The sequence below is a fragment of the Pongo pygmaeus genome, chromosome 23, assembly GCF_028885625.2.
Source record: "Pongo pygmaeus isolate AG05252 chromosome 23, NHGRI_mPonPyg2-v2.0_pri, whole genome shotgun sequence".
In the NCBI taxonomy this organism is placed as follows: domain Eukaryota; kingdom Metazoa; phylum Chordata; class Mammalia; order Primates; family Hominidae; genus Pongo; species Pongo pygmaeus.
Window position 1 is genome coordinate 1,349,377 of NC_085931.1, and position 19,258 is coordinate 1,368,634.

Below are 19,258 nucleotides of genomic sequence, written 5' to 3' on the forward strand. Positions count from 1 at the left end.
TTTTGTAATATGCGATACCTTTTCATTAATTATTATTATTCTACCGTGTAATAAAAAACAAAAACTTCTTTCTCCTGTCTAATTGTAACACTAAGCAGCCTTTTCCCGTCCTCCTATTTCAGTCTCTGGTAACCCGCGTTGTACTATTTGCTTATATCATCCCTTTTTTTCAGGTTACACAAATGAGTGAGATAATAAGATCATAAAGTACTTGTGTTTCTCTATGTGCCTTATTTTACTTAACATGGTATGTTCAAGGTTCATCCATGCTCTCTTAACTGACAGAATTTTATCCTTTCTTATGGCTGAATAGGATTTCACTGTGTATATAAATTACATTTTCCTTATCTATGTATCTGTTGCTGTACATTTGAATTGATTCCATATATAAGCTATTATAAATAGTTCTGTAATTAACATGAGAATGAAAATATCTTTTTGACACAGTGATATCCTTTCTTTTGGATATACAGCCAAAAGTAAAATTGCTGGATCATATAATAGATTTATTTTCAATTTCTTTCTGAAACCTCCATATTATTTTCTATAATGGCCATACTAATTTACAATTCCACCAACAATGTATACATTCACTAGTTTTTATATCCTCATTAGTACTTTTTATTTATTTATTTATTTTTATTATAGCCATTTTAATGGGAGTGAGGTGGTACCTCATTGCGGTTTGGATTTGCATTTCTTTGCTGATTAGTAATGTAGAACATCATTTTATGTTCCAGTTAGCCATTTTTGTATCTCTTTTTGACAAACGTCTGTTAAGATCTTTTGCATTTTTTAAAATTAGATTATAAGTGTATTTATTTTGAGATTTTAAAGTTTCTTATATATTCTGAATATTAGCCTTTTGTCATATGTATAGCCTAAAAACGTTTTCTTTCATTGCCTAAGCTGTCTCTTCAATCTTTTAGTTGTCTTTTTAATATGAAAAAGCATTTTAGTTTGACATAATGTTGTTTGCTTATTTTTGATTTTGTTGCGTAGGTTTTGACATCTTATTTTAATAATCCTTTCCCAGTCCAATGTTATAAAGTTTTTTTATGTTTTTCTCTAATAGTTTCATAATTTATGGCATTACATTTAAGTCTTTATTTTGAGTTGATTTTCATATATGGCAAGGCCCAATGGTCTAGTAGAATTTTTCTGAATATAAATATTTAAATGGCCCTGCACCATTTATTGAAGAGATTAGCTTTTCCCTAAAGTGTGTGCTTGGCAATTTTATTGACAATCAGTTGGCTTTAGGTGCATAAATTAACATCTGGGCTTATTGGGCACATTAGTCTATTTGTTTGTTTTTATGCCAGTACAGTGCTGTTTTGGTTACTATAGCTTTATAGGAAGTTTTGAAGTTTGATAAAGTGATGCCTTTAGCTTGGCTTATTTTGCTCAAAGTTGTTTGTCTATTCAGAGTTTTTTGTGGATCCACACAAATTTAAAATATTTTTTCTATTTCTGTGAAAAACTGTCATTGATATTTTGATAAAAATCACGTTATGTCTGTAGATCACTTTGGGTAGCTATATTAACAGTATTATTCCAGTGTATAAACACAGGATTTTTTCATGTATTCGTTAGTATTTTATATTTTTTATCCATGTTTTGTTGTTCTCAGAGTAGAGATCCTTTACCTTTTTAGTTAAGTTTGTTTCCAGGTGTATTAGTCGGGCTTCCCTGGAGAGATCAAAAGATCCCACAATAGGTTGTGTGCAAGTTTGAGGAGCGAGGAGAGGCAGTCCACGTCCCAAAGCTGAAGAACTTGGAGTCTGGTGTTTGAGGGCTGGAAGCGTCCAGCACAGGAGAAAGATGTATGCTGGGAACCAAGGCCAGTCTCTCCTTTTTACATTTTTCTGCCTGCTTTATATTCACTGGCAGCTCATTAGATGGTGCTCACCCAATTAAGAGTGGGTCTCCCTTTCCCAGCCCACTGACTCAAATGTTAATCACGTTTTTCAACACCCTCACAGGCACACCCAGGATCAATGCTTTCCATCCTCCAATCAATTTGACACCCTGTATTGACCACCACATTAAGTATTTTAATTTTTGTTCCTTTTGCCTATGCAGAAGAAGCGTTGGATGAAATTCCATATTCATAATGATGAAACCTCTTAACAAATTAGGAATAGAAGTTATGTGCCTCAACACAATAAAGGCCATTTATGACAAAGCAATGCTAACATTATACTGAATAAGGAAAAGCTGAAAGCTTTCTCTCTGAGATCTGGAACAACACAAATCACCCCCACTTTCAGCCCTCTTATTCAACATAGTACGGGAAGTCCTAGGCAAGGACGTTAGGCAAGAGGAAGAACTAAAACTCATACTAATTGGAAAGGACGAAGTCAAATGGACTCTGATTGTGGACAAACTAATCTTATATGTGAAAAACTCTAAACACTACACCAAAAACTATTAGAACTACTAAACAAATTCAATAACATTGCAGATGCGCACCACTACTCCTGACAAATTTTTGTTATTTTTCATAGAGACAGGGTTTTGCCATGTTGCCCAGACTAGTCTCAAAATCCTAAGTGCTATAGGTATTTTCTTTGTTGTTACTATAGATATTACCAAGAATAACTACTATTGCCTATAAAAGCCTGCCTCTTTATGGCTCCCTAAGTGTTTTCTTGATGTCACAAATTATATCATTTTGTATTATAAATCAATTGGCACAGATTACAGTCACTTTTAAGCCTTGTTATGTCAAATATATAGCAGAAGTAAAATATTCTGTGCATCTTCATTATAATAACAAAGAATATAGTTAGAATTGGTAAAGTTTCATTAAATTTTAGGTCATTTTCTCCCTCAAATTTTGAGAGTTCTCAGCCACTGTTTGTTTATTGAAATAACTTTGCTGCTCTCTTTTCTCTCTTTTTATTTTAGAATTCCCATTATAAGTATATTGGCCATTTTAATGGTATCCCATAAGTCCCTTAGGCTCTCTTAATTTTTAAAATTATTTTTAGCCTCCACAGCCTATAATTTCAAATGACTTCTTATCAAGCTTGCTGGATTTTTTCCTGCTAGATCAAACCTGTTGCTGGACCTTCTAGTGAATCTCTAAATTCAGGTATTTTACTTTTCAGCTCCACACTTTATGTTTCGATTTTGTACCTTTAATCACTTCGTTGATAATCTCATTATCTTCATGCATTGTTTTCTTTTTCTGTTTAGTTTTCTATGTTCTTCTTTAGCTGACTGAGCATCTTTAAGCTAGGTGTTTTAGCCAGGCACAGTGACATGTGCATGTAATTCCAGCTACTTTGAAAGCTAAGGCAAGAGGACTACTGTATTAAACCATTCTTATACTGCTAATAAGGACAAAAACAAGACTAGGTAATTTATCATGAAAAACGTTTTAACGGTCTCACAGTTTCACATGATTAGGGAGGTCTCACCATTATTGAAGCAAGCAACAGACTTTGTTCAGGGGAACCTCCACTTATAAAGCCATCAAATCACATGAGACTTATTTGCTATCATGAGAACAACACGGGAAAATCCTACCTCCATGATTCAATTATCTCCTACTGGGTCCTTTCCAGGAGAAGTGGGGATTATTCCAATTCAAGGTGAGATTCGGTCGGGGACACAGAGCCAAACAATATCAATTACTTAAGGCCAGGAGTTTGAGACCACCTTGGGCAATATTGTGACAAGCTGTATGTAAAAAATATTTCTACAGATTAGCCATGCATGGCGGAATGTTCCTGTAGTCTCAGGAAGTTGAGGGTGATGTAAGACTATTGCTTGAGTTCACCAGGAATATGAGACTGCATTGAGCTATAATCATGGTGTTGTATTCCTGTCTGGGTGAGAGAGTAAGACCTCTTTTTAGAATTTCAAATTTATTTTAGATTTAGGAGGTACCTACACAGGTTTTTAACATGGGTATTTTTTATAATGCTGAGGTTTGAAATGTGAGGAATTCCATCACCCAGGCAGTAAGCATAGTACTAAGTAGACAGTTTTTCAGTTCTTGGTCCCTCCCTCTCTCCACCCTCTAAGGGTTGTCTATTATTTTTGTTTTTATGTCCATTTGTACCCGGTGTTAATTTCCATTTATAAGTGAGAACATGCAGTATTTTCATTTTCCATTTCTGCATTAATTTGCTGTGTATAATGGCCTTTAGTTGTATTAACGTTGCTGCAAAGGACAAGTTTTGTTTTGTTTTGTTTCGTTTTGGTTTTTGCTAAGTAGTATTGGTGTACATGTGACACTTTTTATATTCAATTTACCATTAATAGGGTGGACACGGTGGCTGACGCCTGTAATCCCAGAACTTTGGGAGGCTGATGTGGGTGGATCATGAGGTCAGGAGATCGAGACCATCCTGGACAACATAATGAAACCCCGTCTCTACTGAAAATATAAAAGTTAGCCGGGCGTGGTGGCACGGGCCTATAGTCCCAGCTACTCGGGTGGCTGAGGCAGGAGAATTGCTTGAACCTGGGAGGCGGAGGTTGTAGTGAGCTGTGATCATGCCACTGCACTCCAGCCTGGGCAACAGAGTGAGATTTCATCTCAGAAAAAAAAAAAATTACCATTATTAGACACCTAAGGTGATTCATGTCTTTCCTCTTATAAATAGTGTAGTAATGAACCAACAAGTGCATGTGCTATTTTGGTAGAATAATTTATTCTCTTCTGGGTATATACCCAGCGGTGAAATTGCTGGGTTGAATCATAGTTTAACTATCAGTTATTTGGAAAGGCTCCAAGCTGCTCTCCACTGTGGCTGAACAAATTTGTATTCCTATAAACAGTGTATAAGTGATTTTTTTCCCTCTAAAACCTCTTCAACATGTATTATCATTTTACGATTTAACAAAAGCCATTCTAACTGGTGTACGATGGTGTCTTATTGTGGTTTTTATTTACATTTCCTTGATGGTTAGTGATGATGAGCATTTTTCATGTTATTTGGCCACTTGTATGTATTCTTTTGAACAGTGTCTGTTATTGCCCACTTTTTTATGGGGTAATTTTTTGCTTGTGAATTCTTTAAGTTTCTTATAGGTTCTGAGTATTAGATTTTGTCAGGTTCATAATTTGTGAATATTTTTCCCATTCTGCTAGCTTTGGGGTTAGTTTGTTTTTATTTTTCTAGTTTCTCTAAGTGTGATTTTAAATTGTTAGTTTGAGATCTTTCTAACTTCTTGATGTAGGTATTTAGCACTCCCAACTTTCCTCTTAACAGTGCTTTTCCTACATCCCAGACATTTTGTTATATTGTGTCTCTTCATCTATTTCAAAGTTTTTTAAATTTTCTGCCTTAATTTTGTTGTTTACCCAAAATTCATTCAGGAGCAAGTTGTCTAATTTCAATATCATTCTGTAATTTTGTGAGATTTTATTGGTATTGATTTTTATCTTTGCTCCATTGTGGTCTGACAGTCTGACAGTATGGTTGGCATAATTTTAATTTTTAAAAAATGCATGGATAATTGCTTTATGGCTGGGAAGTGGTCAATCCTAGTGTATATTCTGTGAGCAGATGAGAAGAATTTACTTTCCATAGATGGTGTGTGGCATATACTATAAATGTCTACTAGTTTGAATTGATCAAATGTCAAATCAAACTCCAGAATTTCTTCGTTAAGTTTCTGCCTAGATGATCTGCCAAACACTTAGTGGGGTGTTGCATTCCCCTACTATTATTGTGTGTCTACTTGAGTCTTATTGTAGGTCTAGCAGTACTTGTTGTATAACTCTATGTTCCCCAAAGTTGGGTGCATCTACATTTAGGATAGATAAGACTTCTTGTTGAATTGAACCCTTTATCGTTATGCAATACCTTTCTTTGTTTTATTTTCCTATTAATTATTTAAAGTCGTTTTTTCTTAAAAGAGAAAAAATTCCAGGTATGGTGGCTCATGCCAGCACATTCAGACTGAGGCAGTAGGATTGCCTGAGACCACGAGTTTGAGACCACCCGAAGCAATATAGCAACGTTCCGTTTGTACAAATTTTTTTTAAAGAAACTGTACAGGAGTGGTAGTGTGCACAACTGTGGTCATATTTACTCAGGATACATAGATGGCATGACTGCTTGACTTCAGAAATTTGAGGTTAAAGTGAGCTGTGATTGCACCACTGCACTCTGTCCCAGGAGATAGAGTAAGATCCTGTGTTTTCTTACTACTACCATCCTGTCCTGGTTACTGTGGCCTTTTAGTATAGTCTGAAGTCAGCTAGCGTGATGCCTCCACCTTTGTTCTTTTTGCTTAGGATTGTCTTGTCTATGCAGGATCTTTTTTGATTCCATATGAAATTTAAAGTAGTTTTTTTTTTCTAATTCTGTAAAGAATGTCAACGGGAGCTTGATGGGGATAGCACTGCATTTATAAATTTCTTTGGCAATATGGCAATTTTCACAATATTGATTCTTGCTATCCATGAGCACGGATTGTTTTCCGTTTGTTTGTGTCCTCTTTCATTTCCTTCAGCAGTGGTGTGTAGTTCTCCTTGAAGAGGTCCATTACATCCCTTTTAAGTTGGATTCCTAGGTATTTTATTCCCTTTGTAGCAATTGTGAATGAGAGTTCACACATGATTTGGCTCTCTGTTTGCCTATTATTGCGTATAGAAATGCTTGTGATTTTTGAACATTGATTTTGTATCCTGAGACTTTGCTGAAGTTGCTTATGAGTTTAAGGAGATTTTGGGCTGAGATGAGGGGGTTTTCTAGATATACAATCATGTCATCTGCAAACAGAGACAATTTGACTTCCTATTTTAATACGCTTTCTTTCTTTCTTTCTTTGGCTGATTGCCAGAATTTTCAATTCAATATTGAATAGGAGTGGGGAGAGATGGTGTTCTTTTCTTTTGCAGGTTTTCAAAGGGAATGCTTCCAGTTTTTGCCCATTCAGTATGATATTGCCTCTGCATTTGTCATGATTAACTCTCATGATGTTGAGATAGGTTCCATCAATACATAATTCATTGAGAGTTTTTACCATGAAGAGGTGTGGAATTTTATTGAAGGTCTTTTTTGCATCTGTTGCGATAATCATGTGGTTTTTGTCATTTGTTCTGTTTATGTAATGGATTACATTTATTGATTTGCATATGTTGAATCAGCTTTGCATCCCAGGGATTAAGCTGACTAGATCGTGGTGGATAAGCTTTTTGTTGTGCTGCTGGATTCGGTTTGCCAGTATTTTATTGAGGATTTTCGCGTCGACGTTCATCAGGGATACGGGCCTGAAATTTTCTTTTTTTGTTGTGCCTTTGCCAGGTTTTGGTTTCAGGATGATGCTGGCCGCGTAAAATGAGTTAAGGAGGAGTACCCCTTTTTCTATTGTTTGAAATAGTTTCAGAAGGAATGGTACCAGCTCCTCATTGTACCTTTGGTGGAATTCGGACGTGAATCCGTCTGGTCCTGGACTTCTTTTAGTCGGTAGGCTTGTAATTACTGTCTCAAATTTAGAACTTGTTATTGGCCTATTGAGGGATTCGACATCTTACTGGTTTGGACTTGAGAGGGTATACGTGTCCAGGAATTTATCCGTTTCATCTAGATTTTCTAGTTAATTTGCAAAGAGGTATTTATAATATTCTTTAATGATACTTTTTATTTCTGTGGGATCAATAGTTATATCCCCTTTATCATTTCTTTTAGCATGTATTTGATTCTTCTCTTCTTCCTTATTAGTCTGGCTAGAAGTTTACTTATTTTCTTGATCTTTTCAAAAAACCAGCTCCTGGATTCATTGATTTTTTGACGGGATTTTGTGTCTCTATCTCCTTCAGTTCTACTCTGATCTTAAATCTTGTCTTCTGCTATCTTTTGAATTTGTTTGCTCTTGTTTCCCTAGTATTTTTAATTGTGATGTTACGGTGTCTATTTTAGACCTTTTCTGCTTTCTCTTGTGGGCATTTAGTGCTATAAGTTTCCCTTTACACTCTACTTTAGCTGTTTCGTATTTTACTTTTTAAGAACTCAGTCTTTCTTTTTCATCATGATAGTCTTGACTGTTTTATGTTTATGTAATGTAAAATTGACTACACAGTATTTACAAAGATTATACCAAAATATTTTATTGAGAATGTACAAACCTGTCATTCAAATAGAGGAGAAGTTACATTGTAGTAATAAATAGCCACAAAACAAAACCCGAAAAGACATCCAAACTAGAATAAAACAAAACATTTTAACAAGAACAAAAAGAGAAAACTGGCAACATATTTGTGCAGTTTATATCACAAAGATGCTCACGTCTCCACTCTGAAGAGAGCTTTTAGAAGTTCATTTAAAACATGGCAAAGACCTTATCCCACACTTCACAGAAAAAATAAATTTAAGCATCTGTTAACACATGAACATATTATCAAGCTCAGACATAATCAAAGTTAAATATTTCACAAGAGATTCTACAGTTTGGGAGAAATAGAAAAGTGTTTTTTTTCTTTTCTCCAGGCCCACAAGTCTAGTTTCTTGGGCTCCCTCAATATTCTGGGGTTTTCATCAGCTCCCCAAAATATAGGAAGCACAGAGCAGGTGGTGGCTGAATGTGGGTTATCCTGTGAAACCATATTTAAGATGAGAGCCCTTGGTCAATTGTATTGTAATCAGCTGGCTCAGGAAAGAAGACCTGGCTGTCCAGAGCTCTACATCTACAACCCTGGGTATGACAGGAGGCCTGAGAACCCATGGGGCCCAAACCCACCCCATCCCAATAATCATCCAGTATTGAGGACTCTGACACCAAATTCTCACAGAGCATATGCTTATGCAGTTTTACATTTAATTTCTCATTACAATTGGGAAATTGATGTCCCAAAAGAGGCAGGGACTGGTCCAGATCTCGGGAGGTAGGCAGGCTCCAGAGCATTAGGGAGGGCTCCAGCTTCCTAGGCCTTGGCTCCGTCCTACCTATCAGGTTTGTTTTGCAAATTAGAGTCTGTAGCTACACATTCAAGGGCACAGAAAATGAGCAGATCCAGAGTTCTTTTCACTTGGGGACCTCTCCATGTTAGTTTCAAGATGACAGGACTGGGGTTCTGCATCCAGCTCTGAGGGCACCTGGAAGTAAAATGAGCTATGCTCCACCTCAGCTTAATGTAGACTATGCCTACAGGAAAGCCTGTTTTCTTCCTCATAAAAAGGAGTGCCTGAAGTGGGTGACCTCGATGATTTCACCTACTCTTAAGTGTCTGCCTGCCTGCATTCTTGCTCTGAGACTGCAAAAATGCATCCACTCTCTGCAGGTCCTTCAAATCAGAGGGACGCATGGCTACTTGAGAGGCTTCTTGTGTAGATGAAGATGAGACAGAGTTAAATGTGCCAGAGCATTGGACTCCGAGGCTGAAGTCCACGAAAATCCCAGCTACTGTTGGGTTCTTAAGGTCCTCATTTGAAAGTGGTAGGAAATGATTTCACTGGATAAGTGGAGGATACTTCATGAGTAAATAGCACAACCGAAAAGGTGGAGGCAAAGAGAGGGCAAAACGGGATTCCTAGGTCACTCATTATACTTGGGACCTTCAGATCTTGCTACTTTATCCCCTAGGACCTTGAAGAACCAGTGTCTTGAGGACACAAAAATCAAGGTACCTGATTTGTTCCGTAGTGCTCCTGCATGGGGCTGTAGTATTAGTGATGGCCTGGAGGTGGTTACAGCCTGCTGTTTCTGGTGCCCACTGAGCTTTACTGGAGCAGCTGGAACAAGTAAGAGTCACACACCTCATGTTGTTATGAGTGACCTCCAAATTATCATGCGGTGAAAGGATGAAGGGATATTAGAGATCCCCCATATAACCACAGCCAGTCTGTTTTCTCTTGCGCTCACCCTTTGCCAGCTAACCTGGTGGGTCCAACATGTGGTACAGAAAATTATTACATCATGCCTGCACCCCCCAACCCAGGACCAAACCGTCTGAGGACAGCTGGACAAAAATACTAAAGCAAGTATATGTGAAAGAAAAGAGCAAGGACTATAATATAAAGTAGATTGTTGGGAAGAAAAGCTGGAAAATTATTCCATGGGAGGACCTCAGGCCTCACTGGGGTGACTTTTAATCCATGATGAGGATGACAACAGGAAGGCATCTGCACAAGCATGTGTCAGGGAGAAGCCACCCTTAGTGAAGAGACTCATAGGTGTGAGTTTGACAGAGGTTACAAAGGAACTAGTTTGGCTGCAGACACCCTGAGGAAGATATAAGCAGAGGGATGGAGAATCCTAGGACCTGGGAGATGAGGCTAGATATCTACTCCTTTCTGACAACATTGCCTTAAAACTCAGGACTTTCCAACGACATAAAATATCTCATAATTTGTGTGGACCAGAATCTGGACACAGTTCAGCTGGCTACCTCTGCCTTCAGGTCTTTTAGGAGACTGGGGCTGTGGTCTTAACTGAAGCTGGACTGGGAAAGTATGAGCCTTTAAGCTGACTCGTGTGAAAATTGGCAGGGTTTAGTGTGGACAGAGAGCCTGATGTTCCTTCTCTCTACTGGTCTGAGCACCCCCTAAGGTCTTTGCTATGTGGGTCTCTGCATGGAGCATCTCATAACATTGGAGCTTGCTTTCTGTGTTTGAGGAATACAATAGAGAGAAAGAATTAGACAAAAAGGTTTACACAAAAAGAGACAGAGAGAAAGATCGAGGGCGCAAACAGGAAAAACCCAGTAGTAGAAAAATGAGAGATTTAAAAAAATCTTGACAGGGTGCCGTGGCTCACACCTGTAATCCCAGCACTTTGGGATGCTGAGACTGGTGGATCGCCTGAGGTCAGGTGTTTGAAACCAGCCTGGACATCATGGTGAAACCACCGTCTCTTCTAAAAATACAAAATGAGCCAGGTGTGGTGGCACATGCCTGTAATCCCAGCTACTTGGGAGACTGAGGCAGGAGAATCACTTGAACCTGAGAGGCGAAGGTTCCAATAAGCCGAGATCGCACCACTGCACTCCAGCCTGGGATACAAGAGTGAAACTGTGTCTCAAAAACAAAAACAAAAACAAAAACAAACAAACAAAAACAAAGACAGAAAAAAAAACTTGAGAATTACAATAAATTTTCTTCTATATTTGTGTTAAAATTGTAACCCCCGGTGTAATACTATAAGGAGGTAGGATGCAATTAACCCCTGAGGGTGGGACCCTCATATAGAGATCACTGGCTTTATACAAGAAACTGCAGAGGGCTCTCACCCTCCTTCTACAAAATGAGGATAAAACCTGAAGTGTGCAGTCTGACATTCATTAGCGAGTCATCACCAGAGCTCAACCCTGCTGTCACCCTGATCTCAAATTTGAACCTCTGGAAGTATGAGAAATTAAGTCCTGTTGTCTATAAGCTGCCTATCTATTGTTCTTTGGCATAGCAGCCTGAGGTAATACAAAATTGAAATCCTTTTCTGTATTTCATTGGACAGAAGCTGAATTTGTAACCCCTACACTGTTAAAAAAAATGACTTAAAAAACAGATCTTCAGAATGAAAATAGGAAACGGCTTGTTGAAACACTAAAATTGCATCTGCTTATGAGATTTTTAAACATTGGCTGAAATTGTTCTAACCAATATGGCCAACTGAAGTCCATGAAGAATCAGTTTGCAGATGTTAGAGCCCAAATTTCCTTTGTGTGTTTCATACTAACTCTCCCTGAATTTGCATGTGACCTGTGAGGAAGCAAGAAGAGATGACTGTGTATGTTTCATGACTTTCCATATTCCTGCTTTCCTTCCAGCAATCCCCTACAGAACCCACTTCTTAGGCCTTTTCTAATCACTGACTTAAAGCCAGTATCACAAAACAAATTTGAGCTGGACTCCTATCTCCTTGTTGGCCAACCTGCAAGATGATATTTTCCTCAAAACCGAAGGGCCATACTTACTACTGGCATCAGGCAGTAGGCCATTTTATTCAATAGAAAACTGAGTCACTAACCACCTAGTTCTGGGACACTTTGTGAAGACTTCCCCTGTCATAGGCGTGATAAGGCACATGGATATGATTCTAAATATAAAGAGAAAGCACTGTAAAGTTGAATTCCTGTATTAGTCCATTCTCATACTGTTATGATGAAGTACCCGAGACTGGGTAACTTATAAAGAAAAGAAGTTTAATTGACTCACAGTTCCACATAATTGGGGGGGCACCTCAGAAACCTTCTAATTACAGTGGCTGACAAGTGAAGTGACTGAGAGCAGGGGATATACCAGATGCTTGTGAAACCACTGGATCTCGTGAGAACTCACTCACTATCACAAGAACAGCATGAGGAAAATCCGTCCCCATAATCCAATCATCTCCCCTCAGGTTTCTCCCTTAACACCTGGGGGTTATAATACACAATGAGGTTTGGGTGGAGACACACAGCTAAACTATATGAATGCCAGAGGACAATATCTACATTTAATTTCAACTTCGTACTGGAGCAGAATGAAAGTGAGGCCCAGTGGAGAAGTGACATTCCCAAGATCACCCTGCCAGATCCCAGTCCTGTTTGAGTTGTGGCCCGTGTTACCTCCCACCTATTCTCCTAATGCTTCCATCTCTAAGTGTGTGCATCATCTACAGGTGACACCACATCATTATTTTTATGTCTTGTCTTATCTTATATACACCTAATCCATTCCCTAGGAAGTAGATGATAGCATCATCCCCACTGTGCATGCTAGGAGGCTGGGGAAGCCTCGAATACACAGTGACTTTTATTGGGTCCCAGAGATGGTAAGAAAAACAAGGTAATGTTCCAGCTGTCTCTTCTATCCTGGAACCCAGGCTGCATTTATTTCTTTCCAGGGAATTAAGAGGAAGTTGTGTTTGCATAATTGTGTACAAATAAAGAGTTGACATGGAAGAGGAGACTGAGCAATCAGTACCATAGTGGGGCCTTTGGGTAGGTCTTACAGAAACCAGGGGCCCAGTAGATGGAACCTTGAAGAGTTTAACACACTTTATTAGTGACAGAACCCAACAGCAGTTAAGAAACCAGGAATCCACATTCTTGAGACAGCTCTGTATCCATCTCTGTTTGTGAGAGATGCTCAAGAGATTGAGATATTCTTTCATTGTGTCCTGAAATTTCTGAGTTTCTGCCTTACAAAGACTCAATGTAAAAGTCTTATCTGATAACCCAGATGTCAACTCAGTCCTCATCCCTGATGCCCCGGGCTATTGTCTGGGTGCACCTACAAATAACACAGGGCAGGCCAGGACAGGTCCCTCCACGCAAGGCCTCTCTTGTCAACTCATCTGGGCAGTCCCACACCACTTCTTAGTACCATGAGTTGTAGGGGTAACAAGAGAGTGGGCACTCTTCTTGGACTGAAGTAGATTGTCAGATGTTGGAACTCTTGTGTATCTGTCATGTTCATACTCAGGCCATAGCTGGCAGAATAAAAAGAAGAGAGTTGGAGAAAGAGTCTGTGTACTCAGATGTGAATTCCAAGACTTTAACTTGTCCTCTGCCTTCCTTCATTGATGGAGATTTATACAGATTCTCCTTATGTGCCTAATATGAAGAGCAGAATTTTTCTTTTCTTTTCTCCTTTCTTCTCCTTTTCTTTTCTTTCTTTCTTTCTTTCTTCCTTTCTCTTTCTATCTTTCCTTCTCTCTCTCTCTTTCTTTTTTTTTTTCGTGAAGTCTCGCTCTGTCACCTAGTCTGGAGTGCAGAGAAAAGCAGAATTTCTAATGGAGGTGTCACATACAGTGAAAACAAGGAAGACCACTGACTTTTCTTTGCGTGGTTTCTAGACACTTTTTACAAGCTGCATTCAGATTGATGAGGAGCGGATTGATGTGGCCAGCTCCTCCCTCTTTTTGGAAACAGAGCAGATGCACTAAACCAGCAACCTCAGCCAGCACCGGGCTGTGCTGAGAACAGCCACATAGGGGTCTCTACAGAGAGAAACCAAGAAGAGCGGGACAGATCCAGGACCCGGGCTCAAATATGAAAACTCTCTGGGCTTTGTTCTACAGCCTTCCCATGAGTAACTCATAGTCTTGTTCCAGTGGAATCGGGCCTTCATTAGTCTCAGTGGCAAGTTGGTTATGTGGAAAGTCTCTTCACACACTTGTGCAAATAACAGTAAAGACTTTTGTATTGTTTTCACGTTACTTTAGGCCATGAGTATTTACGTCTGTGGCTGCAGTTTGTATTAGTTTCCTGCCCCAGGTATTTCTTGCAGCATGCAGCTTCAGTCCTACCAGACCCTCAAAACTTAAAAGCTAACATAATTACTAGCGAGGATTTCGCAGGAAAATGGAGAAAGTGTTACACACAAAAAAGTTTAAACCACTCTATGCATGTTTCTGCAATGTGTTATCTGAAGAACTCATCTCTGTAGCCCATCAGGGCAGGAGCTCGGCTCTCACCTTTTGATACTATTCCATAAGGGAGGTTCTTCCCCACAGTGTTTAGTCTTCTGACGCTGGTACAGCCTGACATGATGACATTCTACTGTCATGTCAGTCATGCTGCAGGGAATATTCTGTGAGTGTCCTAATAGGCTGGAATCATTTGCTAGGGTGAAGCCCATCTTTGGTGCCCACTTTTCTGTTGTCTTCTAATTAGCTTTATTCTAAGCAAATCCATGTCTATTTTATTTATCTGCTTATTTACTTATTTTTATGTATGGAAAAACACATTTTGTTATTTACTTCTTTATTTAGAGACAGGGTTTCCCTCTGTCACCCAAGCTGGAGTACAGTGGTAGAGTGGTGGGATCATGGCTCATTGCAGCCTCAAACTCTTAGGCTCGAATGATTATCTCACCTCAGCCTCCTGTGCCACCATGGCCTGCTAGTTTATTTTAATTATTTATAAAGAAGGAATCTCATTATGCTGCCCAGGCTGGTCTCAAACTAATGGGCCCAAGCAATTCCCTCATCTCAGCCTCCCAAAGCACTGGGATTAAAAACATGTACTGAGCTGTGCCTACTTCAAAAGACTGAAAATAAAAAATAGATAAATCTTTGCCTGATTAAAAAACAAAGCAATAGTTTCCAGGTCTTAGATAAAGACAATTTTTTGTCACGAAGAATGGCAAAAGGCTTATTTAGCTGTTAAAATGATTTGCTTATATTTCAAAGAAGCAGAGAAAAAAAGGTACATATAAAAGTTTTCCAGGCCAGGCAAGGTGGTTCATGCCTGTAATCCCAACATTTGTGGAGGCCAAGGCAGGAAGATCTCTTGAAGCCAAATGTTTGAGTCCGGTACAGGCAACATGGTGAAATTCTGTCACCATAAAAAAATAAACTAAAATAAATATGGCTGGGCATGTTGGCTCACGTGTGTAATCCCAGCACTTTGGGAGTCGGAGGCAGGTGGATAATGAGGTCAGGTCCTAGAGACCAGCCTGGCCAAAATGGCGAAACCCTTTCTCTCCTAAAAATAATAACAATAAAAAATAAACCAGGCATGTTGGTGTGGGCCTGTAATCCCAGCTACTCAAAAGGTTGAGGCAGGAGAATTGCTTGAAACTGGGAGGCGGAGGCTGCATTGAGTTAAGATCATGCCACTACACTCTAGCCTGGCCCACAGAGCAAGACACTGTCTTGAAAAAAAATAAATAAATAAATAAATAAAGTTAGCCAGGCATGGTGGTGCATGCCTATAGTCCTAGGTAATTGAGAGGTTGAGGCAGGAGGACTGCTCAAACCCAAGAGGTTAAGGTTATAGTAAGCTATGATTATGCCATTGCACTTCAGACTAAGTAAAAGAGTAAGATTCTATCTCAAAAAATTAATAATAAAAGTTTTCTAAATTAAATTGTTTAAGAAAAGGGAAAAGAAAAATATATTTTTTTTTATTTTCAAATGGGACAATAGAGCCTCTCATTTCTAACTTGTATTTCCTTCTGCAAAAACTTGGTCTAGGCCCATGGTCTTGAACTACTGGGCATCTGGATTTTACTAGGTGCTGGATTCAGGCAACTGAGGGGTGACCTTGGGCACACTGTGTGCACTTAAAAAAAGGGTTTGAGGTGAACTAAAAGGTAAAAGAGGGTAAGTTGCTATTAAGAAACCACAATTGGGAGACAGTTCAGGGTTGATGGAAGGACTGGTTCATGCTACAGATACTGACCTAGGTGAAACTTTGTTCTGACTTATTTCTATGTCCATACAGGAAGATGAGATTATGATCAGGTGGCACAGAAACCTGGGATGGTGAAAAAACCAGGTTGCCCCTGCAGATACGGTGTCTGAGATAGAGCATATGCCAGGGGTCTTGTAGGCATGTGTGTGGGTTTTTGGTGGGAAAGTCTATGAGGAAAGGTAGCGTGGCAACAATCTTGATGCCGAAGTCCTGTCCTGGGAGGGGCTTGACCACATCAACATTCAGTGCGTATGTTCAGTGGGTGAAAAACGTGTGGTGGCCTCAGGTTGGCAGGAGGGCAGAGGTCATCTGTTCTCAGAACTTCTTCCCTCAGAGTCCTTGGTCCTTCTCACCCTGGGAGGATGCCTGGAACCACAGGGCAGTGCATGGGGTAGCAGGCTGTGTGCAGAGCAGAGCCTACCTTCCCTGAGACACCTGGAGTCTCTCTCCAGCAGAGGCCCCCATATTGTCTCTCTTTGTACAATGCTTTTGATCCTCAATGTGTAAAGTTCCCTGAAAACCCACTGATTCTCCAACACCCATTTGTTGCCCCAAAATTTAATTCTGACACAACTTAGAGCTTGTACAGACCCCACAAATTCAGGGTTCAGTCTCACATCACCGCTCTCACTGCGGAGGACAGTCACATGTCCCAGAAGCCCACCTATACTGCTGAGCTACCTTCTATAAATCTGAGACTCCCATAAACCCCTTTTCAAGTTAAATAATTTGACAGAATTACTAAAAAAAAATTAACAAATAACTCTAATTATATTTACCACTTTATTATAGAAATATAACTCAGAAACAGACAAGTGGAAGAGATGTCTAGGGCAAGGAACAGTTGTGGGTGAAGGTAATCCTGGAAATAGGTATATTTAAAGAAATTCCCCCATTCTTTGTATTCTCAAAGAACAGCTGAGTGAAGAGAAACGTGCTTCCCATTATGACTTTTAGGATGCTCTCCTCTGTTTTTTTTAACCTATCACAAATATGGACACAGATTGCAAATTCCTATTTTTAAAAATGAACAACCGTTCAGTAATTTAGTCTTCAGTGGTCAAAACAAAGTACTCGTTACAAAAATTTTGCTTCTTTCTCTTCTTCCAACCACCCTGTGAACTTTGACTCACCCACAGCCTCAGCAAACCTACAACCCTTATTTATACATACCCCTGCCTAAGAACAGGCTGACTTCAAGATGAAACATTACCTTATCTGTGATCCGATTTTGCTACCCTCCATCCTGTGCTTCCCTTCCTACCTTCTTTGTAAACTTGTTTTCTCCTCCCTATGAAATAAAGCCCTTTTCCACCTAACCTTTGATATCCTCAAAGTTCTACTCATTTGCACTTTTTCTTTGTTGCAATACTTCTTAGGTACTTCTTAGACCAAGTCTAGAAACAGTCTCAGGACAATAATAATTCCATTCTAGAAAGAATCTCCCAACATTTCTTCTATCTCAACCTCAACTGCATCTGCCTGTGAACTTCCAGCTTACCAAGGCTCTATATCTTCTGGCAGTGACAAAGGCTCCTTCCATGGTTGGTGTGAGCAGGCTTGGACACCTGCAGGGCAGACACCCAGGAATAATCAACTGGGCCTTCAGTGGTCCCCTTTTGCAGGATCAAGGTGGGCTTTAGCTTTTAGTCAATGGTCTAAGACCTCTACTTACCAGTTAGAGTCATTCAGTTAGTTTTCAATTTAAAAAATACTTCATGTTTGAAGAATCCAGCAAAAATAATTCAAATCTAAGGTATAAAAGAGAGGAAATTATGGCCGGGCATGGTGACTCATGCCTGTAATCCCTGCATTTTGGGAGGCCGAGGCGGGCAGATGACATGAGGTCAGGAGTTTGAGACCAGCCTGAACAACATGAAGAAACCCCGTCTCTACTAAAAATACAAAATTAGCCGGGTGTGGTAGTGTATGCCTGTAATCCCAGCTACTCGTGAGGCTGAGGCAGGAGAATCGCTTGAACCCGGAAAGTGGAGGTTGCAGTAAGCCGAGTTCGTGCCATTGCACTCCAGCCTGGGCAAGAAGAGTGAAACTACATCTAAAAAATAAAATAAAATAAAAACATTATAAGGGGCTTACATCTTATAACTCATCAAGAAAAGCCAAAGTATCTATCCCTTTCAGAAAATAAATATGTAATTTAATTATGTTCATAACAAGTCATTTAGTAAAGAATTAATCATATGTGAACACTTCCAGTAGGTACAAGTCTCAGCTCCTAAATCTTAGCATTACCCTCAGACACCCAGCTGGCGGCATATGGAACAGAGATATTCACTTTCACAAGTTCTCTGTTTTGAAAAAAAGAATAACTGATGTGATAAATTTATGTAATTTGACAATTAATCTACCTCACTTGCTTGTGGATATGTATTCATTTCCTACCACTGTAGTGGAAGAGAGACTATCCCTGTCTTTACACCTGGTAGTATTTCCAAGAGAAAGCTGTGAGATTCTGCTTCAAATCACCTCTCAAACAAATAAAAAACAGACTTGGGAAAGGTACTACACTCATTCTGCTGAAGAAATTGGTAAGTTAACAATTTTTAACAAATGAAATATGTTACTACTTAATTGTATTCAAAATTCACCAACTTAATTGTGTTTATAAATGTTTTCATACATTTGAAGCTCTACTGATCAAACATAATTTACAGTTAATGAAAAAATGAAGTTAAAATAAATACAATAATATTTTCAAAGTGACAAAATTAGAAGGTGTCAATGCCAACTGAAACAAAGACATATCTGACCCAAGGGTCAAGTCAAGCCATTCTATGACTTGGGATATTTTCCCTGCTCCCATCTGGTTCAGTGAAGTGGGTCATGAGCGTCCCACCAGGAGCCGCTACGCTGTGCTCCACTGTGTCTGTGAGGGGCATTTTACTTTGCGGGTTTTTGCACTGCCTCACTGGGTTGGGTTTCTTTGTCTTTTGAAATATTTTCTCTCCCTTCACCAATCTGAGAACATTTTTTCCTCAGTATCAGCATCCAGTTGCCTGGACTGCAGTGTGTCTCTAAGGAATGGACACTAAGCGTTGCGATAAGAAAATCTTAATGTCCTAAGGGGTTTGCTTTTAGCACAAGGGTATACCTGGAGATTCCTTCCAGGTACAGTGCATCCAACCACTCCACAGAGAGGCTGCATTCGCT

The 19,258-nt window shown here is 39.3% G+C and overlaps 1 long non-coding RNA gene across 2 annotated transcripts in view; it reads left to right on the forward strand.

Annotated features, from left to right (window-relative positions):
* LOC129029596 (uncharacterized) overlaps window positions 1-19,258 on the forward strand; it is a 37,887-nt gene that overhangs the window by 13,253 nt on the left and 5,376 nt on the right. For both annotated transcript variants that reach the window (XR_008500269.2, XR_010125936.1), the window contains one exon: window positions 18,499-18,636. This is a non-coding gene — a long non-coding RNA (uncharacterized LOC129029596). The remainder of the gene's footprint in view (window positions 1-18,498; window positions 18,637-19,258) is intronic.